Here is a 14,963-nt window from a genome sequence, read left to right as displayed (position 1 = left end):
ACTATTTGGTTTTTGCTTGTTTGTTTGCTTTTTGGCATTCCATGGGATATTCAGCACTCTTCTCCAACACCATAATGCAAAGGTATCAGTTCTTCTATTGTCCTGAGCCACTGTCCAGCTCTCTAATATAGAAACTGATTAATATAACAACTCAGCCACATGGTAAGACAAATATTGTAAGAGCTACTTTGAACTAAGCTCTTTTGGTGACAATTAACATAAGCCTAGCTGAAACAAGAAATCTCAGATGTCTTAAGCAGGAAGCTTGGGGGAATGACAAAAGGTCTGGAAGTAGGAATTAGGACATCCCCAGACACTCTGGTTTTCTTTCTGGTCTCTTCTTTCCCTTCCAGCTCTCTGTGCCTTACCAAAAGCATCATATCTTTAGGGCTTCCTAATTTAATGTCCTCTCTTCAGATGGATACATCAGGGTCAAAAGACCAAGCAACCTCTCTAAGTTTTCGAGGGAGAGAATCTGACAGGCTCCTTTGGAAGCAAGAGTTCACCAAAGTAAAAGCTTTCCAACAAGCTGTAGGATTTGTAGTAGAAACAGTCCTCTTGACCCACCCTTGTTGAATTTGTGATATTCTCAGAGAACAGAGAAGGAGCTGGCTGACTCCTCAAGCTAGTACAAGATCCCTGAGGTAGCTCTGGTGGCCTAGAGATAAGAACATGCACTACTACAATCCTAGAGGTGTGTGGTTCAAAATCTACGAGATACTCTGCTGGGGAAGGAGGGACAATCTCCTCCTGTACCAGTCAGATCCAATTTGACGGTACACAGACACACACACACACACACAAAATAGTAAAAAATTAAAAAAAGATCCTCCCACAAACTCCTTTGTAATGCTTACCCACTGACACCCTACTCCATCTTTAGGGAATCTTGTTGTCTTGCCCTTGCATAACTTTGTCATAAATATTTATGTCTATTAAATTTAATAAGTTGAGCATGAAATTTAGATTCTGCTAGAAATGAGTCATTTAAAAGGATCTTGTGATGGATGTTTTTCAGGGAAGAAATAGTATAAACTTACATGTCCTCCAAATAATGGCTTTTACTGTTTGTTGTTAGTTATTTTCGAGTTCATTCTTACTCATGTGTGCAGCAGAGTAAAACAGCTCTGCAGGGTTTTCTTTTTTTTATTTTTCTATTAAGATTTTAATGAAAGTTTATAAAGAACTTGGATTTCCATTCATTCATTGTTGCACATTTTCCTCCCTGCCTCCCCTCAAGTCCGCTTTTTATTAGTTCTTTTGTTGTTGTATAGTCCCCACCCCTAGACCGCTTTACAATGCAGCTCTTATTCTAGACTCTTGTAATGCCAATAATACCTAATCATGTATTCCTTTTATACAATTCTTTCCCTTATATGTTTCAATGTTGTGTACATTATTTATCCACTCTTTTCTTAGTTCCTCTCTAACACCCATGTCAGTCCTGTTTTATAACAGTGGCATTATGCAGTATTTGTCCTTTTGTGATTGAGATATTTCACTCAGCAGAATGTCCTCCATGGTCACCCAGTTTGTATAAAACTTCATGAGTTCTTTGTTTTTCAGAGCTGCATAATATTCCATTGTGCCACAGCTTCTCTATCCATTTGTTCGTTGATGGGCTCTTGGGTTGTTTCCAACTCTTGCTAGTGTGAACAAAGCCGCAATCAACATGGGTGTGCTTATATCTGCTTGGGTGGAAGTTCCGGTTTCTTTAGGGTACATTCCCAGTAGTGGTTTTCTGGGTAAAATGGTATTTCTATTTGCAACTTTTTGCAAAAGCGTCATACTGCCTTCCATAATGGTTGCACCATTTTAGACTCCCATGAGCAGTGAATAAGGGTTCCAGTTTCTCCACAACTTTGCCAGCATTTGTTGTTTGCTGCTCTGTTGAATTTCTATATTCTTACTGGGGTGAGATGATATCTCATAGTTGTTTTGATGTGCATCTCTGTTAGAGCTTGGGATTTTGAACATGTCTTCACGTGTTTGTTCGCTATCTGAATGTCTTCCTTGGTGAACTATCTGTTCATATCCTATGACCATTTTTCAACTGGCTTGTTTACCTTTATCTTGTTGTGGAGCTCAAATATTCTATACATTCTAGATATAAGTCCCTTATCAGACATGCCATTACCAAATATTTTTCCCCCAGTCTGTGGCTTCCCTTTCACCTTGTTGAAGAAGTCTTTGGATGTGCATAGTAATTTTATTCTTAGAAGGTCCCATTCATCTACTTATCCATAGGGTTTTCAAGCACTTTGAGGAGCAAATTACTAGGCCTTTTTTCCTAATGCTAGCAACTGAGGGTTTCTAGTTGTTATTAAGTGTCATTGAGCCAGGATCAACACATAGCTGAGCACCCAACGGGTTTTCAGAGGCAATAAATCACATGGGGGGAGATTACTCGTCCTTGGAGAACAGCTGGTGGAGTCAAATCAGAAGAGGCGTCTTTGGTATTGTGGTAAAGTTTCTCACCACTAGGCCACTAGAACTCCATATTGAGTACTTAGATTTTCTTGTAACAAGAAAATCAGGCTATAAAAACAAGTTACCATTGCGTCAACTCTGACTTGTAGCAAACACCTGTGTGTCAGAGAATTACTGTGCTTCTTAGGGTTTCAATAGCTGATTTTTCAGAAAGAGATCTAGAAAAACTAAACCCACTTTCTCCTCAGGTACCTCTGGGTGAACTTGAACCCTAAACTTTTCATTTCAAATGTTAATGCCATCTGCACCATCAAGGGGTTCCATTCTATTATCACAGCACTTCATTGTCTATGCCTGGTTTTCCTTTTAAAGTCTTAACATAGAGTTTGAAGGGAGTACGTGGAGGGTGGAGAATAAGACTTGTTATCGCTAGAATTTTCAACTAATAAAATAAAGCTAAGAGCCAAATAAGAGAGTTCTGGTAGATTAGTGGTAAGGAGTTGTGCTGTCAAACCAAAACATGCAGTTTGAATTCACCAATTACTCTTCAGGAGAAAGATGGGCAATAATCTCCTCCTATCCAATTTATGACCTCTGAGAACCCACTCGAGGATGTGGGTCAGTACCAAGGTGATAGTAATAACAGCAACAACAAAAGCAAGGGCCAGATGGAGTCTATGGATCTTGGAATTCCATCTCTTTATAGGTGAGAAATACAAGGCTCAGAATACTGATGTATTTTGCTTAAGGTCACAAAGCTAACTTAGAAAACACACTTTTGCTGTTGTTGTGTATTACAAGCATTTTATACATTATTTCTTTGTATCCTAAGGGGTATTTTGGAATAAAAGTGTTAGCTCAGATAATTTTTTATACCCATTTTCCCCCCCTCTCTCTTGACTGTAACTTATTTTAATTACAGAACATGAAGACTGCCTGGCCTTAAGTTTCTTCCAGAAACAATGCATGTTGACAGTAATTCTTCTAGTGAAAGAGGCAAGAAGAACCAGCATCTGGTTTTAAATATCGTTAGCACAATGGAGTTAGCACAATGGAATGAAGGCCCTGGTGAATTTACATAGAACTTTGTTGTTTACACAATCCACGGGGCCTTTGGGATGCATTTTCTTTTTCTCTCTATTGGTGGCTGATCAAGAAAGTAATTGTATAAAGAAATTGTCTAGCTTTTGGACAATAGTTTTCAAATTTGCAAGGGGATTCAAGGGCTGTTTTGGTAAGTGAAGTTCTGCTTTGGGTTGTCTGGGAAGTTATTGAGTATCTTTTGTTTTTCCCATGTTTTTGTCTTTTGTGAACTGTATTCAGAGTCCAAGATCTTTCTTCTTTCTTGGTTTCCAAATTGCTCTTTCCTCCAGCAAAGCATTTGTTCCCAGATAATGTCAAGGAAAAAAAATGGCCAGAAAGCAAACATTACAATCACAGCAGCTTAGAGGTGGAAATTTTATTGCATTTTCCTTAACATGGCCCAGATGAAGAACAACATTAAGATGCCTCAGATTTTCCATGGCCTGAAATCTTTGCCTCCTACAATATAATAGTGAAAAGAGAAAACATAGCTTAGGTTGCAATCAGATCAAAGTCTGATTCCAGCCCACCCTGAGTTTTCTTTAAGAACTTTCAGATGTTTCAGGTCTCTGATGTTTCTACTGACAGGTGCCAATCTCCTCATCTCTACTATAGGCTTTGAAGCTACATGTATCCTCTCTGATGCCATTGCCATCATCACAGCACTATTCTTCTGTTGCTGGTGTTGTTACTGCTGCAAGACCTTACTTTTAGAGCCCTTTCTGCAACAAAAAAAAGCCATTTCTCAAGAATAAAAACTTCTTCCGTCCCATTACCAAGTATTTTCTTATTCCCCAATATATAGAACGTACATTTCCTTCATAGTTGAAGTTTGCAGCTGGTTTTGCTTTTAGAGGGACATGTTTGGAGGACTTGCTATCAGGATCTCACTCAGCATATTTTCTAGTGACTTTGACCTGGTGACCTGAAGTGAGCTATTTGTCTTCTAACATTCTCATGCATCGAGGCCAATGCTTTGTTCTCCAAGACAATCTGCTCTTCCTAATCTAGACTGAGATAAACATCATCTCCTTTTTCAACTTGGCATGTTCTTAAACTTTGGATGTATATTTTAATTTTCTTGCGGTGGTTGTTAACTGTTCTTGAGTTGTTCAAATTGTGGTGACAAAATGTACCATAGACTAAAATGAAGCATTGTAATACCAGTGGTTTCATGAATAAGGACATTATTGCTGGCTCTGTTTGTTTTTATTATCTTCTTACTGAGAGCACATACTGTTGTTGATTGCTGTCGCGTCAAGCATGACTCATAGCGACCCTATGAACAAAAGCCCTGAAGCTTTTCAATAACTATCTTTTCTCAAAGTTCATAGAGTTTCCAGAGGTACATTGTTTGGGAAGTGGATGCCACTATTGCTTCCAAAGAGGACAGACTATTAGGCAATATTCTATCGTAATGTATACTATTTACATTGACTAACTTTCAGAAGTAGATAATCAAGCCTTTCTTCTTAGTCTCAGTCTGAAAACTCTTTTGAAACCATCCACCATGATTGAGCCTGCAGGTGACATTTGGAACACTGGTGGTATAACTCTCAGATGCATAGCTACCACAGTATGACACATTGACAGACCTATAGTAGTGATATTTTTTTTGGTGGTATGAAACAAATACCTAAACACAAGCTTCTGGCCATCTGCTATGAGGCCCAAGAATTCTTATTCTCAGTAAGTGGGTCAGATCCTGCTACAGAGAAAGTTCTGTCCCTTCAATAGGTTTCAAACTTCTGAGGTAGAGAAGAGGTTTAAAATGCAGGTCCTAGGAAAAAGTTTATCATTTCCACTTTTGTTTCCCCTTTAAACTGGTGATATACTTACAGTTATATGAACAAGTTCTGCTTTGAGAACCTCCCGCTTCCTTTCCTAATCCTTTGCCCATCTCCCACTGCCCGATGTTTTGTTTAAAGGGTGCCAAACATTTGGATTGTTAGTTGGATCTCTAGTTTTTCACCCAGATGTTTGGAATCCTGTGGACATTGTCAAAGATTTGTTTATTATCATACAGCTTGTAATCACGCTGTGCCTGCATAATCTTCATCTTCCAGATGAAAACTGAAAAAGTCAGTCAGTCATCCAGATGTCTCCAAATGTCGGGGTGTTTGTCATTGCCAGAGAACATCTGGATGACTGCAATCTTTTTTCAGTTTTTATTCACGTATTTGGCACAGACACACGGTCTTGGCTTTAGTTGCTCTGGATACAGCACAATAAATAGCCTTCATGCAGATGGGTAGATATTTAACAGAGATAACTTCACAAGGTTCCTGTGGTTAAGATTTCATTCACACTGGGAAAATCATTGCCATATGAGAAAGCCTCCAGGGAAATAACATGCTGACCCCTCAGTGCGTTCGCTAGAGGTCTGTGAGCATCACTGGGGTCATACCAAGTTGAAGTCCATCTACATTTGTGCAGAGAGAGCCTCTGTGCAGGCTGATGATAAGGTTTAGAGAAAAAGGACATGAACAAACAAGAAAGAAGTAATGGCTTTGGTACCATTTGTAACTCAGAGCATAAGGACATGAAAATAACCTCAGTCATAATTATAAGCAGAAATCCAAACAAATTTTGCAAAAAACTATTTGCCTTTCCCAGGCAATTGTAAAACGAGGGAGCTGAATTAGATAATTACTAAAGATCAGAATGTTTATTACTTTGGAAAAATCCATGTGTTCATTACACAAAAGAAGCGAGAATACTAGAGGTGAGGTGGCCTGAGGTTAGTTCTAGCCTTTAATGTCAGAAAGACTTGAGTTCTATCTAGGGGCTGCCCTGCTTCTATGTATGGACTGATCCAAGCAAGTTCCTTATTCATACTTCACTTTCTTGCTTTTAAAAGTGTAATAGTGTAGAACGTTGTTCAACGCAAGGAGCCAAGGTTTTGATTAGCGGTCAAATGCTTCATCATTTTATCACCTCATTGATGTTATGAAATTAAGGGGGAGAGGGGAAATCAAATCCCAAAAGATCATAAGAGGCATAATGGGACCAAATTTACAAACACGAGCTTATGATATACATTGTTATTGTTATGTGCCATTGAGTCACCTGAGACTCATAGTGACCCTATGTACAACAGCCCAAAACCCTGCTCTATCCCTTGCTAATCTTACTGTCTCTGACACAACTACTCCCACTACCCCAGTCATTGAATCAATCCATCTCATCAAGGGTCTTCTTCTCTTGCACTGTTCCTCCACCCTCCCAAGCATGACGTCCCTCTCCAAGGACTGGTCTCACCTTGCAACACATCCAAAGTATGTCAGATGAAGCTTCAAAATTCTAACCTCCAAGGAGCAGCTTAGTTTCATCCTCTCCAGGATAAACCTCTTTGTTCTTCTAGCAGTCCATGGCATATCCAATTCTCTTCTCCAGAACCACAGCTCAAAGGCATCAATTTGCCTTCATCATCCCTAGTCATTGTGAGCTTTCTGATGTATAGCAAGTAATTACAAAGACTATACCCTGGCGTGGGTGCACCTTAGTTTCCAGACTGATGTCGTTGCTCTTCAGTACTTGGAGAGGTCTCTGACAGCAGACTTTCCCATTATAATTTGTCTTTTAATTTCTTGGTAGCTGGGACTAGGAGTGTTGATTGTGTATTAAATAGGATTTCAAATTATAGCCAGAGATACACAGTCAAGAGAGAATAAAATCATTAAATGAGCTCTTCTCAAAATTAAGTCCTTGTGTACATCAAAACTTTCCAGTAGGATGAAAATAAAACAAAAAACTGGGAGGGAACTATCTGGCAATGATATCTTAGGAGAGGGTCTCTTAATGAAATTTTAGAGAACATTGTAGGACCTAGGGAGCCCTGGTGGCCTAGTGATAAGAAGTTGTGCTGAAATCCCAAAACCTTGAGGTTTGAAACCATCAGCTGCCCTGATGGATAAAGATAGACAATCTCCTTCTGTGCACTTAACTGACTCTGAAAACTCACTGTAGGGTCAGCTATGGGCTCGTTCTGACTCGAGAGTAAACACACATACACACACACACACACACACACATGAAAAAGACTGATAACACAAATACAAAATGCTCAAAAGACATGTAAAAACTCTTGATAAAGGAAGAAATTTTGATGGTCAACAGACACATGAAGAAATCCTCAAAACTACTGGCAATCTGAGAGATGATATTTAAAATAACAATGAGATATCTACTCATGTCAGTGGTAATAGAAAAATTTAACAAGACAGTAAGCAATAAATGTTGGAGAGAATGTGAAGAGATTGGAACTCTATCTGAAGAACAGATCCATTAAGGTGCCCAAGTCTGACTTCTACCCACTTCACAAAGGGGAACTGTCCCCATAAATAATATCCATACCAGCAAACAGCTGCTAGGTCAGATATGTCACCCCCTCATGTTCCTGCATCTATTTCCACCAAGCACTGGGTTCTACATTTGTTGTTAACTCACAGACTTTATTCACAATTATGGTACTGAGAGTGGGATTTATTAGAGAAATAAATTGGAGAGTGGGAGAGGAAAAGAATATCACTCAATTCAAGTCAAGTTTTTAGCCTAGCAGTCCAAAGGCACAATTCCTCAATCAGTCCAATCTTTGGTTTCTGTTAAGCAGTCAACTTTTTCTTCTATTATCCAGCAAGAACAGCTAGCCCTTAACGGTGGCTTTTATCTCAGGGCTCCTCTGGTTACATCTTACCACAGTTTCTCCACAGCAATTCCAAAGTCTCTCCACCACCATCACCAGAGTCTCATCATCAGGCTCTTGCTCTCACCAGGGTCTCATTCTGGTCTCACTCTCATCAGCGTCTTGCTTCAGGTCCCCTCAAGTATTGGTTCTCAGTGTTGAAACCAATCTCTCTCTTATCCTTGTCCCACAGTTGTTGGTGATTTGCAAGACCATTTATCTGCAGTTAAGGTGACTGGAGACTAGAGGGGGTAGATATAATGGCTAGAAAAATTAGCTTTTAAGCTAACACCACAAATTCAAATACACTGCTGGTAGGGTTGTAGAATGGTACAGCCACTGTAGAAATCAATCTTTTGTTTCCACAAAGAACTGAATATAGAGATCCTATATGATCCAGTTATTACAGTGCTATGAATATATCCCAAAGAAAAATAGAACTGAGACACAAATGCAGAGTTGTACATCTATGTTCATAACAGCATTAGTCACGGTAACAAGAAAATGGAAACAGCCCAAATGTCCATCAACAAATGAATGGATTGAGAAATTTTGGTTCATTCACACAATGTAATACTATGCAGCACTAGGAAGCTCTGGTGGCCTAGTGGTAAGAACCTGTACTGCAGTCTTGAAATCAGGCAGTTAAATTTCACCAGCTACTTTGGGGGAGGAATTGGCAGACGCAGAAGAATTTCATGAAATAACATTTGATGAAGTAAGAAGTTCAAGCTGCTTTGAAGGAAATAGCAAAAAATAAGGCCCCAGGAATAGATGGTATACCAATTGACATATTTCAGCTAACAGATGCTGCCCTGGATGTGCACACCAAGTTGTGCTAAGAAATCTGGAGAACAACCACTTGGCCAACTGACCGGAAGAGACCTATATTTGTTCCCACTCCAAAAAATGGTGACCCAACTGAGCGCGGAAATTACAGAACAATATCATTAATTTCACATGCAAGCAAGATTCTACTGAAGATTATCCAAAAGTACATTAGCAGAGAACTGCCAGAAGTCCAGGCTCGGTTTAGAAGGGGTCGTGGTACTAGGGATATTGTAGCTGATTTTAGATGGATCTTGGCTGAAAGCAGGGAATACCAGAAGAATGTCTATCTGTTTTTCATTGATTAGGCAAAGGCATGACTGTGTGGATCATAAAAAACTTTGGCTGACTCTGAGAAGAATGGGAATCCCAGGATATTTAATCGTGCTAATGCAAAACCTATACTTGGACCAAGAGGCAGTCGTCAGAACAGAGTAGGGTAACACCGCATGGTTCAAAATTGGGAAGGGTGTGTGCCAGGGATGTGTCCTATCTCCATACCTTTTCAACCTGTATGCAGAACAGATTATCTGAGAGGCTGGGCTCTATGAGGAGAATTGTGGCATCAGGATTGGTGGAAGATCTATTAACAAAATGCGTTATGCAGATGACACAACCCTGCTTGCTGAAACTGAGGAGGACCTCATGCACTTGCTGCAAAGGGTCAAGGACTGCAGCCTTCAGTATGGACTGAGGCTCAATGTCAAGAAGACAAAGATTCTCACCACTGGACCAATTGGTAGCATCAGGATGGATGGCGAAGAGATTGAGATTGTTCACAGCTTCAATTTGCTAGGCTCCACAGTCAACACTCTGGGCACTAGCAGCCAGGAAATAAAAAAATGTATTGCGATGGGAAAGTCTGCTGTTAGGGACCTCTCTAAAGCGTTCAAGAGCAATGGTGTCTCTCTGGAAACTAAGGTGCGCCTTATACAGGCCATGGTCTTTGCAATCACTTGTTATGCATCAGAGAACTGGACAATGACTAGGGAGGATAGAAGGAGAATTGACGCCTTTGAGCTGTGGTGCTGGATAAGAGTATTAAATGTACCATGGACTGTCAGGAAAACAGACAGATTCATCCTGGAGAGGGTTAAATCAGTTTGCTCCTTGGAGGCAAGGATTCTGGGGCTTCGTCTGACATACTTTGGACATGTTGTAAGGAGAGACAGGTTCTTGGAGAGGGACATCATGCTTGGGAGGGTGGGGGGGCAGCACAGGAGGGGAAGACCCTCTATGAGGTGGATTGATTCAGTGACTGGGGTAATTGGGGTGGGTGTGTCAGAGGCAATGCGATTGGCACAGCATAGAGCAAAGTTTAGGGCTGTTGTACATAGAGTCGCTATGAGTCGCAAACGACTCAACAGTACATAACAACAACAACTCTGGGGGAGAAGAAAGATGGTCAGTCTTCTCCTGCGTGATTAATGGACTCTGAAAGCCCACTGGAGAGTCAACTATAGGTTGGTGTTTACTACAAGGTACACAACAACAACAAAGAGAAATGATTTCATGAAATACTATGTAACATAGGAAAGTTTAGAGAGTATTATGTTAAGTAAACTAACTCAGTCTCTTAAGGACAAAGGCTGATAAGATCATTATTATAAAAATAAGACAAGTAGTAAAATGTGTATAAAAACCCCTAGCCCTCCACAAGAAAAAGTCTGATAACCCAGTTACAAAATGGGTAAAATATGTAGAAAGAATTTTCAGAGAGGAAGCTATTCAAATGACCAACAGACTTAAGAAGAAATGCTCCATATAACTGGCAATAAGAGAGATGTAAATCAAACCACAATGATATATCATCTCACTCAAGTAGCAGTGGCAAAATTTAACAAACCAGTAAGTTATAAATGTTGGAGAGGTTGTGGTGAGATAGGAACTCTTTTACATTTTTGGTGGTGGGATTGTACAATGGTACAACCAGCAGCAAGTTTGGCATTTTCTCAAAAAGCTGAACATAGACATTCCATATGATCCAACTATTCCATTGCTTGGAATATATCCCAAGAAAATGAGTATTGAGGCTCAATCAGATAGTTGCACACCAATGTTCATAGCAACATTATTCACCATCACAAGAACATGGAAACAGCCTAGATGTCCAACCACAAATGAATGAATTGAGACGTTGTGGTACATTCACACAATGGAATACTACACAGCACGTGGGAGCAATGATTTTGTAAATTACTCCCGAACTTGGTAGGGACTGAAGAGCATTATGTTGAGTGAACTAACTCAGTACCACAAGGACAAATACTGTATAAAACTATTATTTTAGAATGAGTATGAGGATCCAAGGTGGGGAGAAGGGTGGAAATAGAGGGGTGAGGATGGCAGAGTAGGGGGTTAATCATAGAGTTGCATAATTCGATGGGTAGATGGGGTGAAGGAAATGGGAAGGATATTTTGTAAAAAACAATGTATTCAAACTTTGCAAATAAATTGGAATAAAATTTAAAAATGTGTATAGAAATCCAAAAAGAGAAGAAACAGGGGTCAAGGGAGTGGAAAATTAGGAGAGGAAGATCACTAGGATAGCTTAGCTCAGTGGGCAGGTAGGTGAAGGAGGTGGGATAGTAGGGTGGAATGAAGGAATGAGAAAGATCAAAATTGGATCTAAAAAGACAGGTAATAGTAGGCATAGATCAATGGTGATTGATATAATAAAAAGTCAATGTATATAAATTAGTGTATGAAACACAATGTGAATGATGAAATGTGTGAATTAGCATATATATATGAATGAAGCACAATGTATAAAAGACCATATTCAATAATAATACATTTTTTTAAAAAAAATCATATGTGATTCACACCCAATTCAGGTTCCTGGCTCAAAGATAACCCAGTAACAATCATTATTGTGCTTCACATGACACATCTCACTATTTTTTATACCAAACCCATGACAAAGAGGTTAGTAAACTTAACCAACAATGTTACAAAACTACTCATAGCTGGCTTTTCAATGTGCCTTTACAAAGTCATTGTTTTCACACATACTTTGAAACTGATTTATCAGAATAACTTTGTGGAATGGAAAGTGTTTCAACCACCCAGATTATAGAATGAGCCTTAGAGAGAAGCCAAGTCAAGTCCTCCATGAATCGCGTTCATTTAAAGCAGGACCTTGAACCCGTGACCTCTGATTTCAAAACCTGTAGCTGTTCACACTGACTTTCCAAACTTTGATAATGTACCATAGGGTGTCTATTAAACAAGATCACCCTTCAGTGGACCCTCAGCACCACTGCCTTTACAAAAATAGGTGAGCTGTATAGTAAAGTCTTCTCTTGAACATCTAAAGAGACTTATCATGCCACACTTTTTCATATCCAGTTCAGCTGTACATGTTGAAGCATAGTTATTGTGAGATGTTCTATCAGGTGTCATTTTTGCTTCTTATTGGAAAAATTTTTTCATGAATATAGTTAAGGTACTATTATTTGTTCTATTATTAATGAATACTGAGCTGCAACCTTACCCTGAAGCAATGTTCAATGTTGTCACTCAGATCATTTATGTCTTGTTTTTAGATGAAAAGGTAAAATTGCAAGCAACTGAGAAAAATGAACAACTGCTTTAAGCAGAAAAATTACCATCTTAGGAAAAGAACTAAAACATAAAGTGCATATGCAAGGCAGAAATAGAAGTCTTTTGGATTTTATAACATTTTTTTAGATAGAAGAGAAATTATGACCTTCACAGGTTTTTGGGTTTTTTTAGGGGGAGGAGGGTTGAGGATGAATAGTTCAAAACAAATTCTCTTTCACCAATTTTGTCATTTGTTAGACTAAGCCGTAAGAGTCGGAGAAGGATGGGCAATCTTCTTCCATATGATTAACTACCTCTGAATACTCACAGGAGTGGTCAGGTATAGGTAGGTTCTGACTCCATGGCACACAACAACAACAAGCTACAAGAACTGAGAACCATGAGCATGCTCTCGGCCATCTTCCATTCCCCATGGAAGTATACAAAGGAAAGGGCGTTCAAGTCAGTTTTGAGTTATGGATCTTTGAGGACATAGTTGTGTTGATATTTTTTTAATTTAATTTTTTTAAAAGAGTGCTTACATCTGTTGTCCAGTAACTCAAAGCTATTTGAGCATTTGTCCCCAGCTCAGACATGATCTAGGGTTTACGTACTTTTCTAAACCTTGTGAAAGCCAAGAAATTCACTGCCCTATCACATATCACAGAATAATTATGTTCAGAAACTTTAAGTGTTGAAATAGTGTATGTGCAACTCCAACAGAAAGGTAGGAAAAAAAAACTCTTTAAAGGAAATATGGTCAATCTCCGCCCATGCTTTTAACTGCCTCTGAAAACCAGCCGAAGGGTCAACCATGGGTTGGTTCTAACTCGATGGAAAACAATAAACAAAAAAGCAAATACAAGCAAATAACCAGACCTGCAAGATGAAAACAGTACAAACAAACAGAGGTAGAATCTGCAGCAAATACTTGTATACTCTTCCTAATCTGGAAACTCCCTGAGGGCCAGAATTGTTCAATGCTGTACCATCAGTATCTACAACAGTGCCTAGCACATATATAGCACACAGATACTAAAAAAAATAATTTTAATTTAACAAATAACATGGTGTGGAAAATTACTCATTTTTTATACAGGAAATTGGTATTGGTCAGTAAAGGTTAAAGTATTTCAACTCTGCTACTGCTGTTTGTTCTCTTTTCATCTTGTTGGACTGGTTATTCTACTTCCTAAACAACATGCTGGTGGAAACCCTATGAATTTTGATAAATGTCTATAGTTGTAGAGGGGCTTCAGGCCTTTTGTTCATAGGGTCACTATGAGTCGTGTTTGACTCAAAGCAATCAACTATAACAACAACATTGCTCATATCTTCTCATTCTCAATTTATCTTCTATCTAGCTAGTGATTTACCCATTATTGGAAATGCGATATTAACATCTCAAACCACTTTTGTCAAATTGTCTCTTTGTCCCCTAGATTTGACTACTTTTTGCTTTGGATTTCTGTTGCTAGGTGTATATATTTGCAATCATTCTATCTTCTACCTGAATTGACTTTTTAATCATTGCAAAATCTTTCTTTGTGTCCTCTAACAATTTTTGCCTTGATTTCTTTTTTTTAATGAAAAGAAAACTCTAGTTCTCTTTTAGTTACTGCTTGCATGTTCTATGTCTTTTTTATTTTCAGTCTATTGAATTTTTGGCTCTATTTGTGTTTTGTGTAGGCAGCATACAGCATGTAGGCAAGCCATACCATGATTGCTTGCTTTTAGAAAAAATTCAGCCTAAAAGGCTTTCCTTTTCGAATGTAGTATTTCATCCTACCTTTAATGCAGTCATTGATAAAGTATGCTATCTACTTCTCATTTTGCTATTTGTTTTCAAGACATCTTCTCTCTTGCTCCCCTATTTTTCTTATAGCTTTCTTTTGCATTAGATAGCTTTTGCATTAGATAGCACCCCATTTTACTTCTCTTTGCTTTATGACTTTAAAAGTTATTGTCATAGTTACTATTCTGGGAATCACTTGTTGCTGTTAATCTAATAGCTGTAAGTTTCTGGAAGTTCCAATATTACTGAGGCTCCATGACAGAAAGATGGACAGCTTCCTCCCCGTAAAATGTATAGCCTGTGAAATCCAATGGAGGGTCATTGTTAGCTGGAATTGACTGAAAAGCAGTAAAGTTTACTCCATCCTACTGAGCTATTTATTTGCAACTATCATGGATTTTGTACTGACTACCAGACTTTGCACATGCCACAAACACAAAACAAAATATAATGAATAATTAAAAAACAGTCTCCACACTCTCCTACTCTATTACCGAGATAATGTCTAATTTTTCTCTATTTGTAATCTTAAAAATTCAATTAGGAAGTCCAAGTTACAACCATATTACCCATAGAATTCACTCACTTCACTCCCTC

This window comes from Elephantulus edwardii, unplaced genomic scaffold (genome assembly GCF_000299155.1).
Source record: "Elephantulus edwardii isolate Elephantulus edwardi_28Jun2011 unplaced genomic scaffold, EleEdw1.0 scaffold00057, whole genome shotgun sequence".
Lineage (NCBI taxonomy): Eukaryota > Metazoa > Chordata > Mammalia > Macroscelidea > Macroscelididae > Elephantulus > Elephantulus edwardii.
The sequence above is the reverse complement of the archived record's forward strand: the minus strand, read 5'-3'. Positions refer to the sequence as shown.